This window comes from Nuphar pumila, chromosome 10, assembly GCF_984573655.1.
Source record: "Nuphar pumila chromosome 10, dmNupPumi1.hap1.1, whole genome shotgun sequence".
Classification (NCBI taxonomy): domain Eukaryota; kingdom Viridiplantae; phylum Streptophyta; class Magnoliopsida; order Nymphaeales; family Nymphaeaceae; genus Nuphar; species Nuphar pumila.
This window is the reverse complement of record NC_143258.1, coordinates 13,133,368-13,149,011: the sequence shown is the minus strand read 5'-3', so window position 1 is coordinate 13,149,011 and position 15,644 is coordinate 13,133,368.

Sequence of the window (15,644 nt, the reverse complement as noted above, 5' to 3'; positions counted from 1 at the left end):
CACCTTGCACCCATGGCATGCAAGGGGTTTCCGGTGGATTAGACTAGTTTTGCTTAATACATGCTCGTTTCAAGATTATTGTTGTTTAGATTTTTATCTCATTCAATGTTGCATGTTGGGCTTCTCGATCTCTTTCTTTCTTGAGTTCGATGGTGGGGTGGTCTGCTGTGTTGCAGCCACCACTTGTGATGGAGGATGGGCAGCAATGCTGCCATCTCTTGTGGTGGTGCTAGGAAGCCGGTTTGGGCTCGCCCCTAGCCAAACCCACCAATCCTCCTCCTCTCCTTCTCGGTAGTCTCAGCCTGAACCGAGTTGGGTTCAGGCTGGACACTGGCTTCCCCAGTCCTGAGCACAGACCCAGACCAACGGGGAAGGCCTCCGCTTGAGCCTAGGGCACGCCGAGTGCTGGAAGAGCACTCGGGTGGCTTGGGTGCGTAGGCGCCCATGCGCCATGCGTTGGCGCCCTTGGCGCTGGCCTTTCTGCGGCTAGTGTGGTTTGCAGCGCCCTGCACCACCTCGATTGGTGCGTCCTGCACCCCCCCCCCCTCCCCCTCTGCTGATCTAGATGCCTTTGTCCAGACCATGCTGTGGAACTCTACGTTGGACCCGGGCCTGCGGCAGGCCCGAGTCATGGCCGTTGCACCTGAACCTAATTTGAATCAGGTGTCGCGCTTGATTTGCGTGGTGCAAGTCTAGACCAGACTTGTTGTGGGCTCCCTGTCCCTTTGGCGCAGGCACAGATCTGTTCCAGAGCTATGTCCGGCCTCGTTGCACCTGAACCAAACCCGGTTCAGGTGGTGCTCCATGGACACGGACCTGGGCGAGTCTGGACCGTATGTCCAGACTTGCTGCCAAGCATTTCAGGACCCCATGGTCCGGCTGCATAGGTCTAGACCGTTGTCCAGACCAGCGAGCCACTTGGACTCGCATGGCAGCAGTGCTTTTGCGGAATTCTTGGGAGGCTCCGCTCCCAAGTTGCACCTAGAGGAGTGGCTGCAGCACTTTGGCTGCATTTTGGTTTGGGTTGTGCTGCGGGTTTTGGGCCCAAGCGTGGCCTTAGTTGTAACCAGATTAGGTAGTCATTGTAGCAGTTTTGGGGCAGCAAGCGTTCGGGCCCCTGCCCTTGTGGTTTTGCAATCTTTTGCGTAATATAGCTATTTGGCTAGCTGCACATCCCAAATGCACGACACAGTTGCACATCATCTTTTCACATACGATCCTCCTCGACGCCGCCATGATAGTGAAAGTACATAGTTAAATATGTATTTATCATGCGTACAATGGCATGCTAAGTGCATCGTAGTTAGCACTTTACGCCATTTTGTGGTTCGCAAATATGTAAAGCAAATTAACGCTTGTGAAATGATGTGTTTCAAGGAAACCGCGTGCTTAGTGGCTTTTGCACAAAATCAGAATTTCTAGAATGTATTGGTTCGACATTCGAATGCCACATCTCTCTTTAAGTGTTATGACACGTGGCATTTTCACCTTCCCAATGCAAATGACTCTCGTTGTTGATTTGGAATTTCTCGGATTTGAGGGGTAACCTTGGGAAAGACACGTGACTATGACGGAGTACGTGTTAAACATGACAATACATTGTTGTATCCATGTCATAGAAATTCTTGGCGAGTTATTTCGAGCTGTAGACCCACCTCGTGAGATGTGCTCACAAGTGATAACCACGTGTTGTTATTTGCACTTTTGCTAAAGTACATCTCGTTCGATGTATGTCGAAGAATTTCCCTATTGCAATCGTGTTTGGCTCCTCTCTTTAAATAAACAAAATTTGTACCACTGCAATACTCGTATGCATACACTGTTTGAGCTATTTTTACCGTGGTTATATGTTTCTAACAGTTTCATCGTGATGCACCTTGCTCTGCAATGTTACAATTGCATGTTCACATACTTGTCACATAATGCACACGCATGATCGCTCACACTTGTGCTCCACTTGCTTAGTACGCATCATCGCATTGAATTATAAAGCATGCTCTCACTTGACTGTTTCTACACACTCGTTACTGCTTCTCCATGCTTATGACTATGCTTGTTAATTATTGCAAATGCATGATAATGCACGTATATGACTACTTGTACACATGCACAATTCACAGTACTTTACCAGTCCTGCACGATATTGGTTTATTATGTTCTGTGATGCATACCTCAATATAAATGTAATGAATTGTGGAAATGGACTGTTTTGGTTGATTTCTCACCAGCTTGAAAGAGTACTAACCCCGTTTTATGGGGATACAGGTGTTGCTTAGGCGTGCGATGGAGCTCGATGTGCGGCAGCGGACGTGAACCCACACTTCTGATACTTCAAGGATCTTGGCAGAGTTTTTGTAAAAGGATTGGTTGTATCATTGTAAACTGTAAATAATAAAAGCTGTTTCAAAACCTTGTTGTTTCACTTCTGCGACCGCCCAGGTTTTTCGCTTGTTTCCTTTTTGGTACTTCCGCACTTGCGCATTTGTTTTCAAATTTTTTTTTTTACCCTAAATCCAAAGGATTTTAATTTTACAAGTCAGAAATTCTGGGGGTGGCGCAATTGGTATCAGAGCAGTGTTTTAAAAAGTATTACAGAAGTATGGTTCAAGTCTTTGCACGCATCGACCATCGCACTGTAAGTACGCCTAACTCAGTAGAATTGAATTTTCCGTTGTTTATTTGCTCATCCTGCATGTTTAGATAAATTTGTGTGTTTTTCAGATGTCATCCGATGTGAGACCCAGTTTCATGATTAAGCTTCGTATTTTGACTTAATGCACTGATTATCGGAACCTAAGGGTTTGTTCGCGCTTGTGGATATAGTTTCCCAAGATGATTCGAGTCAACTCCTGCGAGAGTTGCAATTTCTGACCGAGACTTAGGGAACTACCTACGTAGTTCACCCTTCTCGTTCCATATTGTGTTGGTGGAGACGATTGAAGAATCATAGTGATGATCGAACTATTATCCTCATCGTGTAAAAGATAATGTAGTTCGTTGATAACTATTGTGTAAGGCTCTAAGCGAGTGTTTTCTCTCTTTTCCAACTTTGTTGGAATTGTTCGCAACCCTGTCTTTAACGAAGGGTATCTTGCTTGATGTGACATTTTTGAACAGAAGGTTGAAGCCTTGTCCGTGCCAGTGAGCCTCTGCGTATCCCGTAGGAGGATACTGTTGATTTCCCAGTCGTTCTTGGTGATGAGAACGTATCTGTTGTTACATGCTTAGCATGCCGCGTTTGTGTTGTCGGTGATGGCATTTGACTCCTGAGAGGGTCGTGTTCTGGGGATGGTTTAACATCGATCATCAGGGTGTTGTTGCTCGTGAGAGAGCATTGCGGGGATTTTTGTTTCCCCCACTACTGTCTGGAGGATTGTGGTGCATTGGCTCAGGAGGTGATTCCTGGTAGCGCCAACTGTGTCGCTGGATAGAGTAACTCTCCAGCGATGCCATTAGCATGGTGATTCACTAACGATGCCGTCAGGGTGGTGATTCTCTGATGATGCTATTAGGATGATGATTTCCTAATGATGCTGCTGAAGTGGTGATTCTTCAGCAATACCGTTAGCGTGGTGATTCACTAACGATGCCGTCAGGGTGGTGATTCTCTGATGATGTCATTGGGGTGGTGATTCCCTAATGACGCTATTGGAGTGATGATTCTTCAGTAATGCCGCTAGGGTGGTGATTCTCTAGCGATGCCATTAGAGTGGTGATTCTCTAATGAAGGTCATTGGGGTGGTGATTCTCCAGTGATATCGTTGGAGTGGTGACGCTTCAGCAATGTCGTCAGGGTGGTGATTCTCTGACGATGCCATTAGGGTGGTGATTCCCTAATGATGCCGTTGGAGTGGTGATTCTTCAGCGATGCCGCTAGGGTAGTGATTCTTCAGCGATGCCGCTAGGGTGGTGATTCTCTAGCGATGCCATTAGGATGGTGATTTCCTAATGATGCTGTTGGGGTGGTGATTCTCCAGCAATGCCATCAGGGTGGTGATTCTCTGACGATGTCGTTAGCGTAGTGATTCGCTAACGATGCCATTAGGATTGTGATTTCCTAATGATGCTGCTGGGATGGTGATTCTTCAGCAATGCCATCAGGGTGGTGATTCTCTGATGATGTCGTTAGAGTGGTGATTCTCTAACGATGCCGCTAGGGTGATGATTCCCTAACGATGTTATGATTGGCGATGGCATGCGAGTGATGTTTCTCCTCATTTTTTTGTGTTAGAGTGGTGATTCTCTAACATTTGTCGTCTAGAATGGTGATTTTCTAGCGATAGCGTCCTAGTATGATGTCGCTTGAGTCCATTCGTGGAACGTGCTTATTTGTCGTGTTGTGTTGCACGATTGAGCTATGATGTGGTTTTTGTCTGAATTATGTATGCATACGATCTTTATATGATTGTTGCGATTATCATTTCACGAGCATGGTTGTCAGACCTATCAATTGATTATTGTGTCTTTTTGTCATGATAGATGACCTGGAAGACTAGATGCAATGATATTATGGGCACTGTGAACAACCTTGCAGAGGTTGTGCAACAGCAAGTGGTTGCGATGCAACAGATGCGTGCAAACCTTCAGCACGTAGCCCAAAGTGGGCAGAATAATAGTACGGTTACCTATAAGTGATTCATGGAATTGGATCCTCCTGCTTTTGAGGGTAGGACAGACCCTGAAGCTGCTGAGTCGTGGATACGTGAGATAGAGCGTATTTTTCGCGTTTTGGATGTTCCAGAGGAATAAAAAGTGAATTTTGGTACTTATCGTTTGAAAGACCACGCTGAGAAGTGGTGGGACATGGTCTCTTCGGTTAAATTCAAGGATACAAATGTTATGTGGGATGAATTTGTTGAAGTTTTTAACTCTGCGTACTTTCCTAAGCATGAACGCAGTAAGAAGATGCAAGAATTTTTGGACCTTCAACAAGGAATAATGACCTTGTCTGACTATATTACGAAGTTTCGTTGTTTGGAACGATATTGTCTGAATGTTTACGTCGCGGAGAATGATCGAGAAATGAAGTTCACTCATGGTTTGAGGCCTACTTTGAGAACCAAAGTGTTCACTAGCGGGCCAAAGCCGCTCAAAGAAGCTATCGTGGTAGCTACTTTATTGGATGAAGACCAAGCCGAGTCACAGACTCAAATTTTTTGCGATTACGAGTGAGAAGAAACCTAGTTGAGTGGAGTCCTCGCCACCTACTTGAGAGCGGAAGTGTCAGAAAGTGCAGCAGAATCGCCAACGAAGGCAATCCCAGCGATCGAATGTCCAGCGGAAGTGTCAACGATGCGACGAAGATCACACTTTTGGAGCTTGTCCTCATTACGATGGCAAGTGTTTCAAGTGTGGACAACCAGGGCACATTGTAAGATCCACGATTAGAAATTTTTTTTTGATGTATATTGTGTAATTATACAGGAATCAATGAATTCTTATGTTTTGGCAACTTCTAAAGTTTTGCTTATTCTGAGAACTGAGTTAATCACGTAATTTTATGTAAAAAGAGTGATTGCGGGAAATCCAGACTGAATCAACCTCTAAAACTTTTAAGGTAAGTTTGGAATAGGGCTGTAGTGATACACCCCGAATTTGGGTTTCTGCATCGATACCTTGCTGCATGTATTTACATTCTATTCCTTTTTATTTTTTTACAATCTTGTTTCAGTTTACTCATCTTCCATGCTTAGCTGTTGTTTACCCTTCTAATACAATGTTGTTACTGTTCTCCTTTCTGCCGGAATGTTCATGGACCTTGCGATATCTCTAGGTGTGCTGGACCGAGCTGAGCTCGTCCAGCCTACACCCGGTCTGTTTTGATGGTCTATTGAGGTGCTGGAAGGCCGGCTGGTACGTTCCAGCCACTAGCACATTTTTTTTTACCTTCTCTTGTTGCTCTCTTCTTGAAGTGTTGGGCTCGACCCAGTCCCCACACATTGGGACTGGGGTTGCAGCCCTACCTTTGGGCTTGGGTCACGTCGTGACCAGCCTTGCTTGGGAGTGGAACCCCTAGGCAATTCCAGCAACAAGGTGACGCCGGTTTCTTATCTTTTTTTTTTGTTATTTTTCGACCCTCGTTGGTTTTCGGTTGAGTCCATTCGTTTGGCGCACCTGGGCATCGCATGGTCTAACCGACCAGGTAAGCCCAGTTGTTTGAGGCCAGACCCCTTTGGGTTGACTGTTTGGCCCCTTTGGACCTCTGATCGTGAGTTGGGAGTGGCGCAAGGTTTGGTCCAGTGGACCAGACCCTCCAACCAGCATGCTCACCAGACATTAGAGTTGAGCCCCGTTCGGATGAACTGTGTACGCGCTTAGCACTTAGGCGCCCAGCTTACGTAACTTAATACTTATGTGCTCTTTTCTTTTTTGTGCCTAGACCATCTGATTATACCTTTGTTCTTCTTTATTTTGGTTGGGTTTTCGACTAGACTAGGTGTCGGTCTGAACCCTGGATTCAGATTAGCACCATAGCCTAGACTGGACCGGCTGTGGCATGAGCATAGCCCAGTTGTTACCCTCCTCGACTGGAGTCGGGCGCGCACCACCTGGGTGCAGAGCACTCATGGTACCCTGTGAGTACCTTGTGGGTGCAAGTCTGTACCTTGGTTCAGACCTGAACCCAATGGCAGCCCAGCTAGCACCTAGTGCTAGCTGTGGCTCACGCATATTGGAGTCGGGTGCCAACTGCTTAATGCTGGACATTCCCGGGCCTCTCCTTCAGCAGAGCCCCTTTAGGCTTTGGCCTGAACCGAAGGGTTCAGACCTTAGCATGTCGTTACTGCAGTCTGGTCCTATGAATTAGACACCTTGATCGACCTTAGTTCCCTTTCACCATGATAGCGGGTTGCCCTTGTCATGGCTTGAGTCAGCCCAACCGAACCCATTAGTCAGTATGGTCCGATCCATGAGTCGGACCAGACCTGGTTGGTGGACATGTTAGTCTGGTCCGTGGGATCCGACCCCCATGTTAGTTGGAGTTTTTGGGCAGCACGTGTGCAGAATCCGCAGGTGGGCACACTTGTAATCCTGGTATTGCCCCTTATGTGACGGTCAACCTTCTTCCCCGATTAAACTAGAACAAGCCTACTTTAGGGTGGTCCTATTACGTTCGAGCTAGCCTTAGTAGTGCCCCGTACCATTCTTGCACCCCGGTTAAGTTTTGGCATGAGTGCATGCCTTGAGTTGCTTTGTTTTCAACAAATATATATATATATATATATATATATATATATATATATATAAAGAGAGAGAGAGAGAGATATTTATATGTATGAAGGTGTACACGTATATGTGAACATACGTATATGAATGTGGAACCTCAAATATGCTGTAAACATGGATATGCATGTAAATGTGTATATATATATATATATATATATATATATATATATATATATATATATATATATATATATATATATATATATATATATATATATATATATTAAAAGCACATGATGAACATTTCGGTGTAACCGAATGGACTTGCGACACTCCGGTGTCCTGTCCAAGTAATTTCTTTGAATGACTCCACAACTCCGAACTAAGTTCGAGTTACCCAGTGTTGTCTTACATTCGTTTTGGCAACCGGTTTGTTGCGGGTCCGCGGGTGCAGCACCCCGAACCGTGGCAATGCCAATGCAATACCCATTAGATGGATTATTTCAATATCACCTTCGACACGTAAGTGTGTCATATTGCGTAAGGAAGATCCTTATGTCGTGAGTTACATACAATGCCTAGTTAAAGAACCCCGACGAACACTATTGCAAATCCACATATTTGGAAGCTTCATTGAATTACAAGTGTAGTTGAAATATTCTTGCTTCGGGTCCGCAGGCGCGACACCCCACACCGTGGAAATAGCTAATGTTGTTCCCATAAGAGGGAATTTTAGATGAATTCAATTTTAAACCCTTGAGTATGAAAATGTTGATTAATGCAATCATAACACTGAAGTATGCAATATAGTGCAGTTTAATATCATGTGATGCCTCTGTTGTTTATACTTGTGCAAAAGATAGAAACATGTGATATTCTCTCACTTTGCACTTAGCACATCCTGACACTGTTATTGAGTAGTGTGTACCCTGAGGAGGTACATCGCTGAGGCATTGGTGAGCGCACTAGGTGCACTTACCTGATGTAATGAAAAGAAAGAAAACTGAACACCATAGGGTATGAATATTGAAATGTTTTGTTGTGGGCTCAGTTGGAATCTTCGGGCAGTGTCCCTTGTGTTGTGTGGACTCTTGTGTGATATACCCTAAACAGGAAATAAATAATATGGTGTTTTGACTGCTTTCACGAGCGGTGTGATCTGTTGGCCGTGTGAGGCTGAGCACGTGGATGGGCAGGCCAAGTCCTCGTTTTGCGTACCATGCGAGGACCACGAGGCAGATTCCTCATTGTGAGGTATGATTGAACATGAGCCTTAAGAAAGATAAACCTGCTTCGCCCCATTCACAAAATGGTTCACCTTGGGAGAGGGTGGATGGTACAACCCTGAGTGACTTGTCGTTACTACGACACGTGTTTGACAGGAGTTGTAGCATCCTTTGGCCTCTAGTCACTCAGAGTCAGGGAGGTCGAGGTTGCCTTCTTAGGACCTCACTACTGCAGTAGTATGGATTACAATCCTTGCCTATGCGAGTGTTGTCTCCTATCCGTGTGCTGCTCGCATGAGGTTGACTCGGTCTGTAGCTTCCCCGGTTACCACACTAGACAATTAATAACAGACGTCGGGTGCATGTCTCACAGAATGTGAGGTTTCCTTCGCATACCCGAAGGAGTAATCAGAAGAACTTAAAGACTAACCAATCAGCTGACTTACTGTAGTTGCTATTTTCCCTTGTGCTGTGGACTTTACTCCAGTTGCTTTACTTGCTTCAGCTGTTACTTGGTTACTTTGTTGCTCAGTACTTATTATAGTTGTTACTGACCCCGTTTTATGGGGATGTAGGTGACGAACAGGTGTAGTGCGGATGTGGTGATACACGGTGGAGGCTCGGAGGACCCACACACTTGACTGCAGTTCCTGTACCTGGTTTTTTTTGGGTTTTGGTTGTTGTTGGGATAAATTCCCAGTTTTGTACCCTTTGTACTTACATTTGTAAACTCTTTAAACTGTTGGGGTGTTTCCCCTTTTTACTCCACCGTTACACTTTTGTACACACCGTTGGTTACACAGTTTCCACTTGTTGCACTTATCTGTGGTAGCCGCCCAGACTTGCGGCTTTGTTGTTTTTCTTTTCCACACCTGCTTCCCGCTGATTTTTTTTTTCACTTAAACCCTTTAAAAAAAAAAATCCTGGAAATTCCAAGTTTTCCAAAGTCGAGGTTTGGGGCGCCACAGTGTTTGGTATCAGAGCAGAGTTTAAGTGTGTGGTCAGAGCTTCATCGTGCATCATCCATTGCACTGTAAGTATAAGTTAAGCTTCTTTATTTCCTTTATTTTCTGCTTTTTAGATAGTTGTGTTTCTGGTTCTGTGTATGTGATAGATGTCGACAAACCCGACTTACGATAAGATTTTGGAGGCTCTCCAAAACCTGACTCGAGGCGAAGAGGCCCTGAGTGGAGTTGTGCGACATTTGGCACGTAATGTGCATATGTTGGCACCTTCATGTGCCAGGTGTTTGGAAGATCACGCGGGGCAGATCTGTCCCCGTGAGTTGGCTGAGTGCCCCTATTGTAGTCTTCGTGGGCATGTCGAAGAGGAATGTCAGACGAAACTGAGGGATGAGCTGTGGAAAAGCAATGCGGAAGACATCGAGGATGTATCTTCGGTCTCTGGACCATTGGTGGCAGAAGTGGATAGCCAGGACGGAGAAAGGCGTGGAGCGATCGATTCTCCCTAATATTCTCCTGAATCCTACCCCTATGTTGTTTCCTCGGAGTACGTGCCACCGATTTTGAGGGAAGTCCAAGCGATCTCTGACACGTCGTTGAGGATTGCTGTTTCTCCTCCACGTGTTAGGCCGAGGCGCTGTGGTAGTCAGAAGGACTACAGGGACTTCTACACCAGCAAGACGTGAATTTGTGATGTGATGTTTAGAAACACTAAGTCAGTGTTTCATGTTGCTTTGGTCGTGTTTAAGTTGTTGGCAGTGTTGGTTTAACCCTATCTTGATGAAGGGTACTTCTATAATGTTTTAGTTTCCCTATTAATAAAATAGAAATTTTCCTATCTCTGTGCAATTGTTGGTTGCTTACGTATAGATTTTTGCGTAATTAGATGGCATGGCGAACCAAGTGTGACGATCTTATGGAGACTCTGAACAACCTTACCGAGGTTGTAGGTCGACAAGCAGAGACTATGAGGAACATGGGCGAGCACCTCCAGCAGGCCGCCCAGGGACAGGGAACACCTGCCCAGGTTCCTGTTGCAATAGTCCCATACAAGCAGTTTATGAGCTTGAACCCTCCCTCGTTTGATGGGAAGTTATCGCTAGAAGTAGCCGAAGATTGGATCAGAGAAATAGAGCGTATTTTCCGTGTGTTACAAGTTGGTGATGATCGAAAAGTAGATTTTAGGACATACCGTCTCAAAAAAGTTGCAGAGAGGTGGTGGGCGACCACCTGGGAGATAAAATTCGATAACCAGCCTGTAGAGTGGGACTAGTTCGTAGAGGCGTTCTACGCAGCCTATTTTCCAGCTCATGAGAGGAGTCGGAAGATGCAGGAGTTTCTTGACCTCCATCAGGGTAGTTCTTCTCTTTCTAAATATGTCACGCGATTTCGTAGCCTGGAGAGGTTTTGTCTGCACTTATACACGACAGAAAAGGAGCGAGCTCTTAAATTTGCTCGAGGTCTGAAGCTAGTCTTACGGACGAAGGTGTACACACGTGCACCTACGACGGTCGATGAGGCGTCAGAGACGACCTCTTTGCTTGAGTATGACTGGACCGAATCACAGAAGACTCCCACACCACGTCAGCAGCAGTAGAATCCTGGCCAAAAGAGTTGGCCAAGGAAGAGGCATTTTCAGAAGAACTAGGGTGGAAGGAAGTTCCATCCTTAGTCAAAGAAGCAGCGCAACAACAACAACAACAACAACAACAACAACAACAGTAACATCCGCCAGATTCAGTATCAGAACCATAGACCCCAGTACCAGCAACACCAGCAGCCGCAACAGAAGCAGCTTACCGCGGCCAGTTGTCTGAAATGTACCACACATCATCCAAGGCGACCTTGCCCACGGGACACAGGTGGATGCCTTTATTGTGGAAAGATGGGTCATTATATCCGGGATTGCAGAAAGAAACAGGCGGATGACCAACGCAGGAATACGCCGAGTACTTCTCAGCTAGCACAACAGCGACAGCCCGCTACACAGCAGCAGCAGCAGCAGTCTGTGAACACCCCAATTTTTTCAAGGTTTTATAAAAATGTCTTTTTTGCCCCTGGTTCCATTCTTTGAGAAAATCAAAACTAAAATTCAATTATTCTTCAAATTTTCTGGATTGAATTCCATGCTGATATATTCAAACTCGATTCCAGATCTGGACCCAGTGTTCAAAATCCAAATCTGACCTTCGTTATCCAAATTTTCAAAATAAAATTTCAAAATACCAAAAATAACCTTTTGAAAGGCTCAAACAGTCCGTCCGGTATCCATTTGGGTCCATCATGTTATATTCCTCGATTCGAGATTTAAAACTCGAATATTTTCTCAAAACTTGGGTCTAAACCCATTTTCTGAAGAAATCAAACCCGATTTTTTCAGAAAACCCTTCTCTTTGTAAATATTTTTGAAAAATTATAAAATGACTTTTAAATCCCTTATTTTTCTTAGTTTCATAACTTTATATACTAAAATGAAGAAAAAGAACAAAAAGAAAATCAAAAGGAGGAAAAAAATACGAAAAATTTAGAAGTAAGCCTTTTTATAAAAATCATTTCTTAAAAAAAAAAACCTTTTAGCAATTTTTTCTTAAAAGACCCCCTTTTTGAAAATTTCATAAAATGAAAAACCCGAAGACCCCCTTTACAAACCCTTTAGGGTTTTGAAAGCCCTGGGCAAAGAGGTCAGCCGGCTGGCGCATCCCCCCCCTTTCTCTCTTTTTCTCTCTCGAAAGCTCTCTCATCTCCTCCTTCCCGCACCTGAACCACCCATCGCGGAACCACCCGCCTTCTCCTACCTCTCCCGTCGATCTCTAACCGAATCCCTCCCGAAGCTTCTTCTTCCTCTTTAAAAGAGGCACGAAGGGGAAGGGTTCAGGGACCGCTTCTCACCCTCGCACCGTTCTCCTCTCTCACAGACCAGTTTCCACCCCTCTTTTCATGCATCGATCCATTTTCACCCTCCCATCATATTCTTCCCGATTTTTCTCTCAATCGTTCTCTCTAGTATCCTCTTCTGCAAGCGGCTGCCATCGACCCCTCTCCACGGTGCCTCCTCTACAGGTTTTATGTTGATTTCACGTTCTCCTGTTGATGATCAACTTGTATTCCCTGTCCTCTCGATTTTCAAATTTTTGTTTACCTGCTGATTGCTCCAGATTGAAAGTGGAGTCAGATTTGATTTGCTGGAAGCAAACCAAACCTTGATTCGTTCCTCTAAGAGCAAGATGCTAACCCATTTTTGTATCCAATCTGAGTTACATTTTCTTTAGTCTATTTCTAATAATCTTTTCATTAGTAACATTCTTCTGGTTTTGGAACTTCGCTTTCATCTATATCTTCCCCATACAGGGTCTCATTCCTTCAGCATCTGATCATTCCTAGTTTTGTATGTCAAAACCTCACGTATCCTGTCCCCTGTTCAGTTGCACCATCTTGGCACTTCATTTATGTTTGATTATGCAGACCATCATATTATGCATTCATTTTCACATTTAGATCATTGCCATGTTTTACATATTAACTTTACTTTCATTCATCATAAGTTGTAACATTTGCTATGTGTCCCTTTATTTGGGGTCGAACCTTTGACTTAATATCATGATTTTATCTATGTAATGGTGCTTCATCAGATCTACTTTTACGTATGTGGTTTCCTCTTGTACACTCTTTTTTTTATCATTCTTAGATCAAATTCCTTTAGTACTTAGGTCATTTTTGTTTCAGTGTATCAGTGTTTACAGGTTAACCCTCAATGCCATCATTGCCTTTTTTTTTGTGTATCTGATTAGATCATGAATTTGATGTTATCATGTTAGCATTTGTTTTATCACACTCTCATCCTCCACTAATGTAATGCTTCGGTTTGGATTCATTTTTCTTTTATTACATTTTAGGTTCATATTCTGCGATGTGCACAGACCCCTTATATCAAATTTCGATATTCAGAAGGCTTTGTAGTTCGTCCTATAATGTTATACAGTTTTATTTCAGCAAAATTTTAATCTATCATTTCTGTTCATCTGAATTACTTGCGTTACTAACTCTCATTTTTTCTTTTTTCTTTTTTTGGGCATCTTGTAAGTCTTGTATCACTGAATTTTGTTTCTGCTATTAGTTGGATATATTGAGAATCATTGTTTTTACTCATCAAAACCATACAAGTGCTTGGAAGGAATCCTGAAAATGAAGAGAGCTCTTACCAGAGCCTCCTTGCTGTTAGAGAGATCCAAATTCATCATTGCAATATAAGTTTTCCTGAAATAGAGGAGGTAAACCAGTAATTTGGGTTTAGGATGAAAGGATTTTGATGGATGACCTCGTAGCCCATGCAAGGTGTCACTGGAGCTTTTCGTGTAAGACCTTGATGTTCGCACTATGAATCGAATGGTCATGTTTTAGAGTCCTCGGAAGTCATATTTAGAAACCTTTACTAGCACATAACAGAATCACATCATAATTTGCACCCTAGAAAATAACTAAAGGGTTGAAGAATCCATGATAGCATTTCTCATACAGAGTCATCTGTATGAAAGCCAAGAAAAGATTTGTTAGTGATTTGTCCAAGATGCTGAAAAGGGGCTTCAAGCGAATATGGTGAAGAGGTCAAAACCAGGTTGGATATTCTTACTGCTAAAGATTCGGGATAACATCCTGAATCAAAAAGGTATGCCTGATCCTTCTTCACACTTCAACTCACATTATATGTATTTGCTCTAATTATTATTATTTTTTTATTTCGTCTATTCTTTGCATTTTTGAAAATCTGCTTCATCCCATTTGTCATTGCTTGAATCTTACCTTTCTGCTTACATTTTCTTTTGATTTAATCACTGTAGCACATTGACTTTCTATGAATCACTTAGCTAGGGTACTAGGTGACGAATGATAGTAAGTAATGATCAGTGAACATTGCTGAATTGTTGCTGGTGGAGTGGCAATTGTAATTTTTTTTTTTTTAAACTAAATGATATCATCGAATGAACCCTCCTATTTGTGTATATGATATGCCACTGTAATATATGGTTTACTCTGCGTCATAACATAATAGATTTGTTCTGTTTCTCTTAGGACTAAGCAAACATATTCCTTTTTTTCTTTTGAATCGTACATCACTTGAATGGCAGTCGATGCAATTTCAAACATCCATGTATTTTTTTCTTTCTTTTTATCTCCTTACTTCACTCTACCGAGGAATCTAGGGACTGCTGGAGGTCATCCCCTGGGCTCACTTGAAGATCGTCCAGCAAACAGAACTTTGGCAACTAAGGGAGGCTTTCTTTGGGTCATTAAGAATATCTTAATATTTGGTAGTAGTCTGAGGGTTGGTGAATCTAAAGCTAAGGCTCTTGGGAAGTGTTATTGTAAGGCTTAATTACATTTGCTCACTATGTTTCATTCCTCGGCATGACAAATCCAGCAATTAAAATCTTATGTAGAATCTTGAAAGGATGTCTCCAGATGTGTCAGATGTCAAGCACTTTACAAACTGTGCATAAAATTTGGGTATATATCATAGACTGATTAGGGTGTTCATTAGTTTGGTTGCCATTTTGCAAACACCCTTCCATACTTAACCATCCATATATACATTCTTTGTGTTATCATTGCACAACATGCAGAAATCACAACAGTTTCCATTAAACATTACCAGCACTTCACGAATACATTGTCTGGTATTGAAGTTTCATAAAAGAAGCTTGAGTACTGGTCTTCTTTTGGCTTTAGTGAAAAGGTTGCTGCTCCAGAAACCTGATCTTAAGTTTGTTATAACGTCTGTTACAAGAAAGCTTTCAGACTACTTTTGTTTCTTTTGCTGCGACACGTTAAAATGTTATATGCAGAGGTTACCCTGTTGATATTGAACATGTTCCAGGCTCTTCAGAATCTTCGTTTTCAAAAGAATGGTATAAGGCAATAGGTATTATGCCGAAAACTCTGATGTTTGCCATCCTTCTCACTTTTCTTTTCAACAAACATGCTGCTCACTCCCTTATGTATCTCCACAGTCTCACAGTAACACCTCCAGCATGGTATCATTAACACTACCACACAGCTTCACTTGCGGTTGTTCGTGGTATCACCCCTCACAGCACATCATGTGGTTGAATGCCTGTATATAAGCAGCCACCTGTTGTTTCATCTCACGATTTATCGTACTTACAGTGACACCCTGCCATCCACTGTGTATAATGCTGACTCATTTCAACACACCCTTTTGCTATCCATAGTCATGGCTGCTGCAACATTCATGATGTTGCCTATAGCTGCCAACACCCCCCCTTTACTACATCTC